At 42.8% G+C, this 16046-nt stretch overlaps 1 pseudogene; it reads left to right on the top strand.

Moving 5' to 3' along the window:
* Positions 1-7540: 7540 nt before the first annotated feature.
* On the top strand, positions 7541-15446 carry LOC133260975 (tripartite motif-containing protein 5-like; annotated as a pseudogene).
* Positions 15447-16046: the final 600 nt, after the last annotated feature.

The raw sequence follows: 16046 nt of genomic DNA, 5'->3' as shown, positions 1-16046 counted from the left end.
GGAGCTGAAGAACACACACACACACACCACACACACACACAACGGGGTAAAGAATTCACTAGAAAACATTGACAATAGAGCAGACCATAGAAAGGGAGAATTTGTGAGCTCACAGAAAGAAATCTAAGAATGATACAAGTAGAAGAGGAAAGAGAAATATGATACTAAAAAATGAGGAACACTTCTCTGGTAGCTCAGTGGTAAAGAATCCCCCAGCCAATACAGGAGACATGAGTTCGGTCCCTGATTAAAGAAGAGCCCACGAGCCGTGAAGCAACTAACCTTACAGTGTGTGCTCGGCAACAAGAGAAGCCATTGCAGTGAGAAGCCCGCGTATCGCAACTAGAGTGGATTCCGCTTGCTATAAATAGAGAAAGCCCGAGCGGCAGCAAACATCTAGCAGAGCCCTGCTGCTGCTGCTGTTAAGTTGCTTCAGTCGTGTCCGACTCTGTGCGACCCCATAGACGGCAGCCCACCAGGCTCCCCCGACCCTGGGATTCTCCAGGCAAGAACACTGGAGTGGGTTGCCATTTCTTCTCCAATGCGTGAGAGTGAAGTCTCTCAGTCGTGTCCGACTCTTTGCGACCCCATGGACTGCAGCCGACCAGGCTCCTCCGTCCGTGGGATTTTCCAGGCAAGAGTACTGGAGTGGGGTGCCATTGCCTTCTCCGAGCACAGCCCTAAGTAAGTAAATAAGGAAATTTGGTAAAAGCTACCTGACAGTTTTAAGAAGGGCACTACTAGCGTAATGTGTATCCCATTAGAAAAAGAGAGGAAAGAGGGAGAAGAAATATTAATTAAAGAAATCCAACTTTTCTTTATTTCCAATAAATAATCCAGTATTTATATATTAATTAATTAATTAATATTAATATTAATAATTAATATTTAAAGACTCCAACAGAATCAAAGTTTAAAAAAAACAAAGTGGATCAGGGATATCTGCTCTCATCCCTACTTGTTCCCCAAAATTCCCAGTTTCTTTAACTTTGGACAACCTTTGATTTGACAAGAGATTCTCAGGAGGATTTTTTCCATTTCTGTTTCTGTATGTGTATGCACACACTCATATCTTAGCTCTCATTCCTTCAACAAATTGGATGATGTCTAACCAACTTGGGGAAAGCAAACTACTGAGTCTTCAGCTGCAAATCTAATCTCGTCTGTTAACAACACACTCACAGACACACCCAGAAAGAGTGTCTAATCTGGGCACCCAGTGACTAGTCTTGCTGACATGTGTGCTCAGTTGTGTCTGACTCTTTGCCACCCCTTCGATGGTAGCCTGCCAGGCTTCTCTGTCCATGAAATTTTCCAGGCAAGAGTACTGGAGTGGGTTGCCATTTCCTACTCCAGAGGATCTTCCCAATACAGGGATTGAACCCATGTCTCCTGGGTCTCCTGAATAGGCAGACAGATTCTTTACCACTGAGCTACCTGGGAAGCCCTTTGTTGACACATAAAATTAACCATCTCACTAATTTTCCTACTTTATCATTCTTATGTTAAGATCATAAAGGATTATATGTTAAATAATATTAGATGACATTGCCCAATAAATGACACTCCTACAGTTTCATTTTTCTTAGCCTATTTAGGAAAAGTGTCAATTTGGTCATATCACATCCATCTCCTGAAAGTTGGCATCAGTGAACAACTACTCTGTGATCGCCCCTCTGACCGACCATCTGAGTGATTTCAGATTTGTTGAGCTATTTCCTCTAACATGACTTAACAGGATAGACCGGCCAGATTCACTTACTTTAGCTTATGGACATGGGCCAGCAGAGAGCACAGCAGTGTTGCTGCCTCAGGGAAATCCTCAGTGTGGGTCCTCACCGGAGTTAAGGGGGGAACTTTACTCTTTCCTCCAGACAGCTTACTAGTAAGGGAACAAGACAAGTTGGGTGTCTGTGACATTAACTTGCTCAGTAAGTTTAGTTTTCCAAAGGATAGAAGAGACAGGAGAACAGTTTCCAGCAGGAGAGCTGAGATAGAAAAAAAACTATCACTGACCCACGAGGCTCAGGCACAAAAGCCTTGTCATTGGGCATAGAACCTATACAGAGAGCTTCTATTGGTCTGCAGTTTATCTTGTCCTTTCCTGCCCTTACTCCACACCCTTGAATTTAACTTTCATTTCCCCTCACCTTCTACTAGGAATCTTCTTAGGGGCGGTCAGGCCTTTGATGTGGTGACTGAATCTTGAAAACATCTGCCCAGGTCCTGCCTTCACTCTTCTGCAAGGAATTACAACTTATCCACTGGTGTCTGAGGATAACTGATTGGTTTGTAGAGGACAGAGTTTGAGAGACACAGTAGAAAAAATTAAATCTTGGGTGAGTTTTATTTGTTGTTGGAAGCTGTTCTAAAGGGGGGGGAAAGCCCAACTTGCAGACTTCCTGCTGAGAGTGCTGACTGAAGATATATCTGGGGAGGGGAACTATTATAAGAAGCGGGGTTGGAATAAAGCAAATGACTTTATTGTTTCTTCCTTGGAAGGGATGTTTATTTCTCAAGACTGAATCTACCCACAGCTCCTTCCCATTCCATGAGTTTGAATTGCACCTTGCTGAAGACAGTCATTTATCTGCTTGACCATGTAGGTAAATTCTCATTCCCTAGGCTTGCCTGGGCTGGCCTGGATGCTAGGGCACAGCCTCTCATGAATTCTCTTGTAAGGAACTGCTGCACTTCCTTACATCCCTAACCTGTTCATCCTTCTCCTTGAGCTGGATCAGCCACCTAGAACCAGCTCAGCTGAGAGATCAGAGGCAAGGGGAGCACATGGGAAGAATTTCTAGAAGTAACATCTGGAAGCATCTGACTTCTAATAACAGTGATATCTTTTATTTTTAAAATCTTACTTGATTGGTATTAATGATGTAAAAGGATGTCAGAGAAGTATTATCATAACAAAATTGTGAGACCCACATGGAAAGTAATTTAGAGGAGTCTCTGCATTTCCCCCTTTCCTCCTTCCTAAAGAAGATTCATCTGCACCCACCTTTCTCAGGCACATGATGACACGAGTCAAATCTTTGTCCTCGCCCCAATTTCCCTTCTTCTGACCAAGTCTTATTTCATCAAGGTTGACTTTGGAGACAGTCACCTCTGCTACCTATTCTCGTCACCCTCTCAGGCATAGTCAGTGTTAGACCCTTGTTTTCTGAACCTATACAGTTCACCTCTGGCAGGCCAATTGCTACAAGGCTTTAGAATTGTTTTGTTACTTTAGTTTTTCAAGTTTTACTTTGCTAGTATTGTGACGTATTTATATTAAATAATAGTAGATGACTTCCTGGGAAATATTACAAAGCCCAATTTCACATTCCAATTCTATTTGGGGAAAGTGAAGTTTTCTCATATAACATTCACATCTTATGGCTATATTATGTTTAGAGAAACAGTTAAACTGCAGTCACAAAAGAAGAAAGTCATCTCTATGGTCTTACTATTTTCCCTTTTGTATAAAAATTGTCTTTTTATGTCCTTTAGGCTTTGGCATAGTCAATAAAGCAGAAGTAGATGTTTTGCTGGAATTCTCCTGCTTTTTTCATGTTCCATTGGAGGTTGGCAATTTGATCTCTGGTTCCTGTGCCTTTTCTAAAACCAGATTGAACATATGAAATTCATGGTTCACATATTTCTGAAGCCTGGCTTGGAGAATTTTGAGCATTACTTTACTGGCGTGTGAGATGAGTGCAATTGTGCAGTAGTTTGAGCATTCTTTGGCATTGCCTTTCTTTGGAATTTGAATGAAAACTGACCTTTTCCAGTCGTGTGGCCATGGCTGAGTTTTCTAAATTTGCTGGCATACTTCTGCTTTATTGACTATGCCAAAGCCTTTGACTGTGTGGATCACAATAAACTGTGGAACATTCTGAAAGACATGGGCATACCAGACCACTGGACCTGCCTCTTGAGAAACCTGTATCTGGTCAGGAAGCAACAGTTAGAACTATACATGGAACAACAGACTGGTTCCAAATAGGAAAAGGAGTACGTCAAGGCTGTATACTGTCACCCTGCTTATTTAACTTAGATGCAGAGTACATCATGAGAAATGCTGGAATGGAAGAAGCACAAGCTGGAATCAAGATTGCTGGGAGAAATATCAAGAACCTCAGATATGCAGATGACACCACCCCTTGGCAGAAAGTGAAGAGGAACTAAAAGACGTCTTGATGAAAGTGAAAGTGGAGAGTGAAAAAGTTGGCTTAAAGCTCAACATTCAGAAAACAAAGATCATGGCATCTGGTCCCATCACTTCATGGGAAAGAGATCGTGAAACAGTGGAAACAGTGTCAGACTTTTTTGGGGGGGGCTCCAAAATCACTGCAGATGGTGATTGCAGCCATGAAATTAAAAGATGCTTACTCCTTGGAAGGAAAATTATGACCAACCTAGATAGCATATTGAAAAGCAGAGACATTACTTTGCCAACAAAGGTTCATCAAGTCAAGGCTATGGTTTTTCCTGTGGTCATGTATGGATGTGAGAGTTGAACTGTGAAGAAGGCTGAGTGCCGAAGAATTGATGCTTTTGAACTGTGTTGTTGGAGAAGACTCTTGAGAGTCCCTTGGACTGCAAGAAGATCCATCCAGTCCATTCTAAAGGAGATCAGCCCTGGGTATTCTTTGGAAGGACTGATGGCTAAAGCTGAAACTCCAATACTTTGGCCACCTCATGCGAAAAGTTGACTCATTGGAAAAGACTCTGATGCTGGGAGGGATTGGGGGCAGGAGGAGAAGGGGATGACAGACGTTGAGACAGTTGGATGGCATCACTGACTGATGCATGTGAGTTTGAGTGAACTCCGGGTGTTGGTGATGGACAGGGAGGCCTGCTGCTACTGCTGCTAAGTCGCTTCAGTTATGTCCGATATGTGCGACCCCATAGACGGCATCCCACCAGGCTTCCCTGTCCCTGGGATTCTCCAGGCAAGAACACTGAAGTGGGTTGCCATTTCCTTCTCCAAGGCCTGGCGTGCTGCAATTCATGGGGTCGCAAAGAGTCGGACACAACTGAGCGACTTAACTGACTGAACTGACTGAACTGATGCTTGTCTTTGGCTGTTATATCTGAGATGTTCTCAGTTTGTATTTTCATGAGCTCCAAGTTAAAAGATCAAAGATAAGGATCAAGCTTCTGACATTATGGGAGTCAAAGGACTTGAGGTTTCATCAGGCAGATGCCACTCATGTTCCCACATCTATCTTCCTAAGGCCAAGGGAAACCTGTATCACTATTTAGAGAGTGGTGGGGTGTCATCCTTCAGGTATGAGGACTAGTTCCTTCATGTCTCTTGTGGATCTAGCTGCTTTGATATTAGATCCTTGGAGCACTGCCAGGAAAATACATTTTGCCATTTCATGTCTGAATGCATGCTCTGTGCCTCCCTTCTTTACAGACTCTTGATGCATCTCAGCAGTAGCTGGATCTTGAATAGGATGATAAATAATTGGAGGCCCCTCGGAGAAGGCAATGGCACCCCACTCCAGTACTCTTGCCTGGAAAATCCCATGGATGGAGTAGACTGGTAGGCTGCTGTCCATGGGGTGGGGAAGAGTCGGACACGACTGAGCGACTTCACTTTCACTTTTCCCTTTCATGCATTGGAGATGGAAATGGCAACCCACTCGTGTTCTTGCCTGGAGAATCCCAGGGACAATGGATCCTGATGGGCTGCAGTCTATGGGGTCGCACAGAGTCGGACATGACTGAAGCTACTTAGCAGCAGCAGCAGCACCATATTTTAAGTAAAGCTTTAGCCATAAAATGATATAATGTCTTTCCCTGACCTTGATATTCATTAACGTGTTATCTTGTGCGCCTACCAAAATGCACTTAATACATCTAGACTAGTTTTACTGTCAAAAATGTGGCCTTAAAGTGAAAGGTTACTCCTGAGCCGTGAAAGACACCAGCATTCTCGGTCTCCAGAGGACAGGAATTCAATCCGGGGCGAATGACGAGGCTTGATCGCTCAGAGCTTTTGTTTAACATATTTTTATTAAAGTATAAAAGAGATAGACAAAGTTTATGACATAGACATCAGAAGGGGGAAGAAATAGTGCCCCACCTTGCTAGTTTTAGCAAGCCATTTTATGTCTGTTAGAAAGCTATTAATCAGATAAGAGAGACACCTCAAGGCTGAGGGAGTTTCACCAGGCCCCTCTCTCACAATATGCATTTTTGAGATAGGATGGCATGAGGTGTATCATCCCCCAGCCATCAAACAATTGATATGAATACTGGTTTGTTGAGCTATTATCTGCCCAAGATTTGAGAAAAGGAAAAATGATAGTCTTAGGTGGAACCACTTTGAAGAAAGGCAAAGTGAAAATGAAGTTACTCCGTCCTGTCTGACTCTTTGTGACCCCACGGACTGTAGCCTACCAGGCTTCTCCGTCCATGGGCTTTTCCAGGCAAGAGTACTGGAGTGGGGTGCCATTTCCTTCTCCAGGGGATCTTCCTGACCCAGGGATTGAACCTGGGCCTCCCACATTATAGGCAGATGCTTTTTCTGAGCCAGGGAAGTCTGAAGAAAGGCAAATTCCAAAGCAAATACATAGTTTCATTAACATAGCTTATGAAAAATATTTCCATAAGAAAAACTCAAGGTTTGAGAAAAGTTAAGTTCATGCGGAACTAGGTGTCATCATGGCAACACAGAATTTTAAGAGAAACCTTGTTTTAACTTTGTATAGAGAAGGAAAACATTCTGACACTTGTAGTTTGTTTCCTCCTGCCACTTACTGCTAACTGCTAACTGCTAACTGCTAAGTTGCTTTAGTCGTGTCCAACTCTGTGCAACCCCATAGATGGCAGCCTACCAGGCTCCCCCGTCCCTGGGATTCTCCAGGAAAGAGCACTGGAGTGGGTTGCCATTTCCTTCTCCAATGCATGAAAGTGAAAAGTGAAAGGGAAGTCGCTCAGTCGTGTCTGACTCTTCGAGACCCCATGGACTGCAGCCTACCAGGCTCCTCCACTCATGGGATTTTCCAGGCAAGAGTACTGGAGTGGGGTGCCATTGCCTTCTCTTGCCGCTTAAGGGAGACATAAAAGATGTCTGATACTTGCAGCCTATTTCCTGTTTGGAGATCCCTGGCCTTTCTGCCTATTACCCTCTCAAAAGTCTGCTGATTTTTCACTTTATTGTAACCCAGTAGGCTTCCCAGAAAAACAAAATACACACATACTGGGGTCCAGCCCCAGTAGGATCCAGGGACTCCCTCGGGAGGACAGCATCGGTGAAAGAATAGATAAAGAGATAAGGAAAGAATTTTGCAGTTGAGAAAATAGAGGAGAGAAAAGAGGCTGATATTCCTTGGTTTACGCAGAAAGCCAATAAAGCCCCAGCACGGGACTTGCTCAGTTCATGTGGGCCACAGGCGCCCTCTCAAATCGCGGAAGGTGCCCCACCTTAGGCACCTTCTCAAGTGGATCTTAGAAGCCCAGGCAGGAAAATGAACACAGAGAGCCCCTGCGCTCCATGGAATCAGCCTGAGTAGGAAAAGGAAAGAGAAAGAACGACATGGGGAGACCTAGCTTCGGTGAGCAAGACCCGCACTTTAGTTTCCAAAGTAGTTTTTATACCTTAAGCTGTGCATAGAGGGTAATGGGGGAAGGGGTAGAGTCATGCAAGGTCAGCAGTCCTTGATCCTTATCGAAGCCAGGCTTTCTTTCTGCAAACTTATCTTATGCAAAAGCTTTAGGTGATTTACATCATCTTCCAGCCAGGAGGCCTGTTAACATTTTATGACCCTTTCTTCAAAAAACTTATTTTTCTCTTAAGGTGATTATTCTAAAGTCAGGTGCCACCCTCTGAAAGCATTAGATAAAGTTGCATTCCTATAGGGCAACAGTGTGGTGGGCTAAAACAAGAAAAGAATTAACTCAAGGGTCCAAGGTTACAAACATTAAGGCTGCTGCTTACATATCTATATACCAACTATATTAATCAATACACTTCCAGGGACACAGTAGGTAAGGGATATAGAAACTTGGCAGCAAGCATTAGTTCAACAAAGAAATCCTCTACTAGTTCTATTCTCTGAGAAACTCTGCATTGTTAGAATATCTTAAGCTTCCTGTGCCTCTCGTGGTTGGGAGGCTCTGAATCTTGAACAAACCTGTCAGGCAAGCTAGAAAGTCATCAGGGGGTTTGAATTGAAATACTCCTATTATGTCCAGGAGACTTATTAACTAGAGTTTTAAGTTGATTTTCTTACAGAGAAAGGTGGTGGGGGATAACCCCCTGTTAATGTCAGAAGAGTTGGTGAAAGTCATAAAATAGTAAAACAAATTCTGGTTTTGGGGTAGACGCTCAGGTAGGCCAAGAGGGGCACCCCTCGAGTTCTGGCTCGCCTTGTCCACCAGATCTCTCCCACATGACCTTGTCATGGGGTGGGGACTCCCGTGCTGGCTCCCGGCACACACACATATGCACACAACACAAAACAAACGACAACAACAATAACAAAACCTAGAAGAGTAAGCCAATATTACCTTTACAGGAAGAAAGATTCCAGGACTGGTGTTACCCCTTGTCCCCACATATCTAGTCCAACTTCCAATCTTGTCCTTATACCTCTTCTTATCTCTCATTCTCACCTGCTGCCCAGCATTTTCTTCATTACCCTGTCTCTCGAGCTATCATCATCTCTCCACTGAGCAACTGTGCCTGCATCCTACCTGATCCTCCCTATTCCACACTGGGTCCATCCAACATCTCACAGCCCAGGGGCACAGCTGGTCATGCCCCTATTCCTCTCTGATGGGAAAACATTGATAACTTCTCCTGACTCTTGGAGATGGGTCCCTGAAAGTTATACAATTTGGGAAGTGTCATGTTTAATGTCACTGCAGCCTCTTGTGACGCAGAAAGCCCCGCAGTCTTCTGTACACCAGCCACATTGGCCTTTTCAAACTCATACAAGATAATGTGTCTTCCACACACAATTCATTTCCTCTAGCTGGAACGTTTTTTCTTCTTTCTCATTCCATTTTCCTTTATCTTCTTCAGTTTGCACTTTCACTGTTGTATTTTCAAGCTGAAATTCTTGGATAGCCCTTATTTTCTCCAATTATTTGATTTCTAAACAACATCTGCATCTTTTGGTAATGTTTTCCACATTTGTTCTTTTGTATGTATACAAATATATATATATATATATGCACTTAAGGCTGAATTTTTATTTACTCTTACTTTCCAGGTGAATATCAAGTTAATAGTGGTTTAAATCTTTTGTTTAGACTCATATTTCTTTTTATGGATATTAGTCTAGTTGCTAGCATATGTTACTTATTAGTAATAATTAGTCGAATGATCTTGCCCAATATATTGAGAGGTATTTTTTTTCAAGACTGACATTTATTTCACCTGTGTTTATGTGTTTTTCAGATACCTGACTTGTGTGATCGGCTGAGTATATTGATACTACCTCCCTCCCTATAATTCTCTTACACACATATCTCTGGGCTCGTATCAATATCCTTGACCTATTTTCAGGTCAAGGTGAAATCACTGTTTACCCACTAAGACTTCCAGTACCTCCCAAGTGATCTGTATCTCTTCACTTCTTCACTTTCACACCCCCACTGCGTTGGGTATTAATTGAGTCCATGAATTTGCCTTTGTTTGTCTTTGATTAGCTCAATGGGTAGGAGACAAGCCCCTAAAAGAGGACCGCTAATACATTAGGCTTAGTTCCACTCTGTATTGAAGATACATGATCTTTGTGAGTCACCATCTCTCTTTGCATATCTGATAATGGGTTTGCTTTCACCATGTACAGACACACATAGTCAAATACTGTATGTGTGTGCTCAGTTGTGATCAACTCTTTGCAACTTCATAGACTGAAACCTGCCAGACTCTTCTGTCCATGGGATTTTCCCAGCAAGATTACTGGAGTGGGTTGCCATTTGCTCCTCCAGAGGATCTTCCTGACCCAGGGACTGAACCCGAGTCACCTGCATCGCCTGTATTGGCAGGCAGATTCTTTACCACTAAGCCACCTGGGAATCCTTGTCATATAGTAAAATTATGTCATGACAATAAGGGAAATCATTGTAAACATCCAACAAATGATGACAATGACTACATTGTGTTAAGTCTTCAGAGCAGGTCTATGTAATAAGAGAACACTTAAGGAGAGTTTACTGAAGTACAAGAGACAGTCATACTGATATTTTGATACTGAGGATATTTGGGGCATGGAAAGATGGTGGGTCACATAAGGATCTTAGTGGAAAAAGTGTCAGGTCATCCTTTTGTTTAGTAAAATTACATAATAAAAATAATTCCACAGATAAGGATGGAATTTGTCATGTGACATGAATCAAGAGTAAAGTATTTAAAATTATTATGAAATGTCTTTACAGAATTATATTGGTTTCTGCCAAATATCAATATAAATCAGCTATAGATATACATATGTCCCTTCCCTCTTGAACCTCCCTCCAACCTCCCTCCCCATCCCACCCTTCTAGGTTGGTATAGAGTCCTGGTTTGAGTTCCCTGAGTCATACAGCAAATTCCCATTCAATTAAAAAAATAAATAAAAAATTTAAAAGTATTATGAAATGTCCTTTTTGCCAGGTCACCAAGCTTTTTATCTTGTATCTTCATGGTTCATTTTTGTTCCTCAATAATCTGGTCTTGGATTGTACTCGATTTCTTCACAACTGGTATCTTGCATTTCTATCTTTCTTACTCGGTCCCCTTTTAAACCTTCCAACACTCAGGGATCTCTGATAAAGAGAACCCTCAGAAGTCAGGACGAGTTGGAGCAGTTAAGCATCTCTCATGGCTTCAGGAATTGTGGGTGAACCTACAGCAGGAGGTGACCTGCTCCATTTGCCTGGAGCTTCTGACAGAACCCCTGAGCCTTGACTGTGGCCATAGCTTCTGCCAAGCCTGCATCACTGCAAACAACATGGTGTCCATGAATGACCAAGATGAGGACAGAAGGTGCCCTGTGTGCAGAATTAGTTATGAGCCTGGGAACCTGCGGCCTAATAGGCATGTGGCCAGCATAGTACAGAGGCTCAGAGAGGTCAAGTTGAGCCCAGAGGTGGAACAAGAGAGAAATCTCTGTCTGCGCCATGGAGAGAAACTCATGCTCTTCTGTGCGGAGGATAAGGAAGTCATTTGCTGGCTTTGTGCACGGTCCCAGGAGCACCATGGTCACCACACATTCCTCATGGAAGAGGTTGCCCAGGACTATCAGGTAAGAGAGCGGAATGGAGGAAAGACAGATCATAAAGTGTTACTTGAGGGGAAATCTCCACTTTGCATTGGACTTTGTTTACCTGGTCACCATGGACTTGAGGCCTGTGATCTCTTTTCATCCTATGCCCACGTTCTGATGTGTGAGGGATGTTTCTGTGAATTCCCTCGATTACAAAGTAATGATCCTACACACAGACTTTTAGTCAGAAATAGGTGGAGATCTGATGCCCAAAGAAGCTCTCATGATGACTTTAAACAGGAGGGTAATGAGGACACTGGGTGGATTGAGGTGTGTTGTTTTCCTGCTGCAGGATCAGGTTTCTTCTAGAACAAAGACAACCAGTCTTCTTTGGAGAGAGAATGCTGACTCCTATTTATTGAGTCTTAAGAATACATTCCCCACCTCAGGTTTTCTCCCAGGTCATAGATTCTAGTAGCTGTACTCTACAGTGTTTGCAAAGTGGATTCTCTTTGGAAATCAGCCTCATTTCTCTCCATTTATCCCCTACAGTGATGCTGAGAAAGCCCATAGCTTGACTCTGTGTGGTTCTTTTCTCACAGAAGAAACTCCAAGAAGCTCTAGAGAAGCTGAGGGAGAAGCAGCTGGAAGCTGAGGAGTTGGAAGTTAAAGTCAGAGCAGACATTGCTGCCTGGAAGGTAGGAGAAGGCACTTCCTGAGGGAGTTAGACAGATATCTTGGACAGGACCTTGGGTGGTCACAAGTAGTGGCCTTCCTCTTTGTTCCCTGACAGTTGTCATTTGATTAGTCCTTTCTTTCATCCTATCCCTGAGGGGGTCGTGCTAAAAAGGGAACATATCACAAATGAACATAGATACTGGAAGGGAGGTATTTATACAGAGGGCATCTCTCATGAGGATAACAAGGGAACTTCAGATTCCATTCCTGTCATGTGTTTTTGTCCTTGACTCTTCTGATTGAGACATTTGTCAATGGCTCGTGGCTCTGTCCTGGCTTCCCTGGTAGCTCAGCTGCTAAAGACTCTGCCTTCAATGCAGGAGACCCGGGTTTGATTCCTTGGTTGGGAAGATTCCCTGGAGAAGGGATAGGCTACCCACTCCAGTATTCTGGCCTGGAGAATTCCATGGACTGTATAGTCCATGGGGTCGCAAAGAGTTGAACACAACTGAGTGACTGTCACTTTCACTTTCATAGTTCTGTCAGACATAACTGAGCAACTTACACCTGTCCTGAGCGTTCAACCTTAGCAGAAGGTGGTGGGGGGGAGTCAAGGATAATACAGGAAGGCACAAGCATCCTGGACATCTGTGTGAAGACTGAGTCAGCCAGGGGTCATATTTGTCTATGAGTTGTCTTCAACAATACAGACTTGGGACTATTATTTTGAAATGTGATGTAGAGAAAAAAGAAATAGCATATGAGCTTCCCTACTCATTGCTTCCCTCCTTTCTCTCTGTCTTCCTCTCTCTCTTTCTCGTACTCCTGAAGGATCAAATACAACATGAGAGACAAAATATCAAGGTAGCATTTCAAAAACTGACAAAGAACCTTAAAGATGAGGAGGTGAAGGAACTGCAAAAACTGAAGAGGAAGGAGGAAGACTCTGAGCATGTGCTAATCCAGCAGAGCCAGCTGGTGAGAAATCTCATCTCAGATGTGGAACATCATTTGAAAGGGTCAACAATGGAGATGCTGCAGGTAACACTGGGCAAGATACCCCAGCGTCTGTGGTATGAACACTTGAGCTTTACTCTTCGTATGATATATAGCTTTCTACGCTATTAACTTCACGCTTTTGTATCACTGAATGTAAAATACAGGAATATGTTGGTTTTTTATGTTCTCTCATCAGCACATACTAAAAGCCTTCTGCTTTTACAAGTGTCAAAGCTATTTCACCTTTGTTGAAAATGTGACAGCGTCACAAGTCTTCTAGAATGATTGGCCTTGCTCTTGTCTTTACTTTCGTTCTCACATTGAGACCATCCTATTCACACAATCAAGGGTGGTGGGGATGTAATGAAGATTTGTAAGTGGGAGGACCTATTACTTCTTGACTCATGTTTTTTTCCTCACTAGGATGTGAATGACATCATGTAAAGGTACTTGTGGGAGACCAGAGATAGTCCATTTATGGAATAAAAATAATTAAAATCACTGACTAGATTTATCTGGTGGCCAATTAGAGGGAAATAATGCTCAAGGCAGAAAAAAATGGTATATAGATATGCCTTCAATTTCTGTTCACAAATCAAGGCTAAATTTTTCTTAATGATTAAGAATGGACCATCTTCTACCGTAGATAATTGCAGTCATTGAAAGTCACAGAGTTTAGTCAGTAGCCATAATAGGAATAAGACGTTTGCAATGACAGACTCCTGTGACCTCAAATATTTAATTCACACTTGGTGTCCTTATGCAACTCAGCTTTCATATTTAGTAGGTGCTTGAATTACCTTGGGAGAGTCATGTCTTCTTTATTGGCCAACCACCCAAATTGGAGAGAACTCCTTTATATTTGAATTTGCCTTGGGTATAGAAGAGAATTGGCTCTTCTATATTTTCTGATTAGACTTCCTTTGTTTTGGGGAGCAGACTTTGAAGATCTGGGGACTCTCTAGACAGTGTTCTCATACCTGGTATGTCTCAAACACCTGGGAGCCAGGTCCTGCTACCTAACTTTCTGACACCTCCGTGGAACATATATCTATGCAGGGATTTTTCCACAAATTAATATTTTATGGTACCAAAATATTATTTCAAATAATTTTATATGCTTTCTAGGAGCTAGAGAGGGAGAAGTTAATGATTTCACTAAAGAAGGAAGAAACTGTCCTGTGACAGGTCAGTACAGTCCCAGGTCACACAGAGGGTAACTAGGAAGGTGGACATTCGCACATTCCTTCTGGTGCCAAAGTCAGGTGTCCTGTCTCTCCTTTCCCAAGACAGTTCAAGTGCATCAGTGGAGTGAAAGTCAGTGGTTTCAGAGGAACAAGAAGTCAGTCGTGTGGGGGTCAATCTTTTCCTTCCCTAGGAGTGAAACCTTAACCCTGAAGAAGCCCAGAACACTCCCCAAGGGACAAAGGAGAATGTGTTCAGCTCTTGATCTGACAGATGTACAACGAGTGGATAATGGTGAGGAGTGCTACCTAAGTGGGTGTCTGTGGAATTCTTGTGATGGGGTAAAATGGGGAGGAGCCTCCAATTTCTAGATGTGGATAGAGACAGCAAAGCCTAGATACTTTGTGCTGACGATGTGGTCATATTTATGGGAAGTGACCAAGTGTTTGTTCATTTCTCTTTCATCAGTTCAGTACCTCACCACAGCCCTTCCCCTCATCTGGAAAAAATAGATTTCAGAGCTCACTCCCTGGCTTATAGGTAACATTAAGGTTTATTATTATTATTTCAAGGCTGACAGATGTGCAATGCTACTGGGGTAAGGAAACATCACAATGTTATCAAGCCACCCTATTTTCATCATCTTTTAGACTTTTTCATTTTCTATTATGTCTCATATTTTAAGATGTCAGTTTCCACTCCCAACACACACGCACACACTACCTTTCCATTCAAGTTATTTTAAAGATCCCTTTTACAGTGTTACAAATAAACCTACGTCATAGCACTAATCCAACTCTGTAATGTTCCCACAGTTCACATGTTCCTGAATCTTCTTGCTAGGACCTTGCCATTTCTGAGGACCAGAAGCAACTGAGATACGTGAGTGATTTGGAACCAAACAATATATATAAGAATGATGATTTTGAAGATTATGGTGTCGTGGGCTCCCCAGTTATCACATCACAGAAATATCATTGGGAGAAGATGTGTCAGAAAAACCTGCCTGGATCCTGGGAGTATATGGTAGAAAACAGCATGGATATAAGATGAAGTTTCTATTTGAAAACAAGGGAAATTGTCAATATGTTTACTGGAGATATCAACCTAAATATAGCTACTGGATTAGAGGGTTAAAAAATATGTTCAGTTTGAATATGATGCTTTTGATGAGTCTTCTTCCTCAGGTCCCTTGATCTTAACCCTCTCCCTGAGTATTCCTCCCCATTGTATTGGGGTTTTCCTAGACTATAATACTGATGTCTTATTTGTCAATGTCACAAACCAAGAATTCTCATCTATAAACTCTCTTCATGTTCCTTTACTCAGAATATGTTTCCATATTTAAATCCTGGGAAATGTAATGCTCCCATAACTCTGTGATGGCCAAACTCTTGAACTTTCTTAGATTCACATTCACTTCTTTGTAGTGTCTCTTGATATATGTGCATGTAAGACACCTTGGCTTATCTACTGTTGCCCCACCCCTCCATCTTGTTCAATTTCAGATCAGATCAGATCAGATCAGTCGCTCAGTCGTGTCCGACTCTTTGCAACCCTGTGAATCGCAGCACGCCAGGCCTCCCTGTCCATCACCAACTCCCGGAGTTCACCCAACTCATGTCCATCGAGTCAGTGATGCCATCCAGCCATCTCATCCTCTGTCGTCCCCTAATTCTCTTGCCCCCAATCCCTCCCAGCATCAGAGTCTTTCCCAATGAGTCAACTCTTCGCATGAGGTGCCCAAAGTACTGAAGTTTCAGCTTTAGCATCATTCCTTCCAAAGAAATCCCAGGGCTGATCTCCTTTAGAATGGACTGGTTGGATCTCCTTGCAGGCCAAGGGACTCTCAAGAGTCTTCTCCAACAACACAGTTCAAAAGCATCAATTCTTCGGCACTCAGCCTTCTTCACAGTTCAACTCTCACATCCAAACATGACCACAGGAAAAACCATAGCCTTGACTTGATGAACCTTTGTTGGC

This window comes from Bos javanicus, chromosome 15, assembly GCF_032452875.1.
Source record: "Bos javanicus breed banteng chromosome 15, ARS-OSU_banteng_1.0, whole genome shotgun sequence".
Taxonomy (NCBI): domain Eukaryota; kingdom Metazoa; phylum Chordata; class Mammalia; order Artiodactyla; family Bovidae; genus Bos; species Bos javanicus.
Note: the sequence above shows the minus strand (reverse complement) of the source record. Positions and strands in the feature narration are given on the sequence as shown.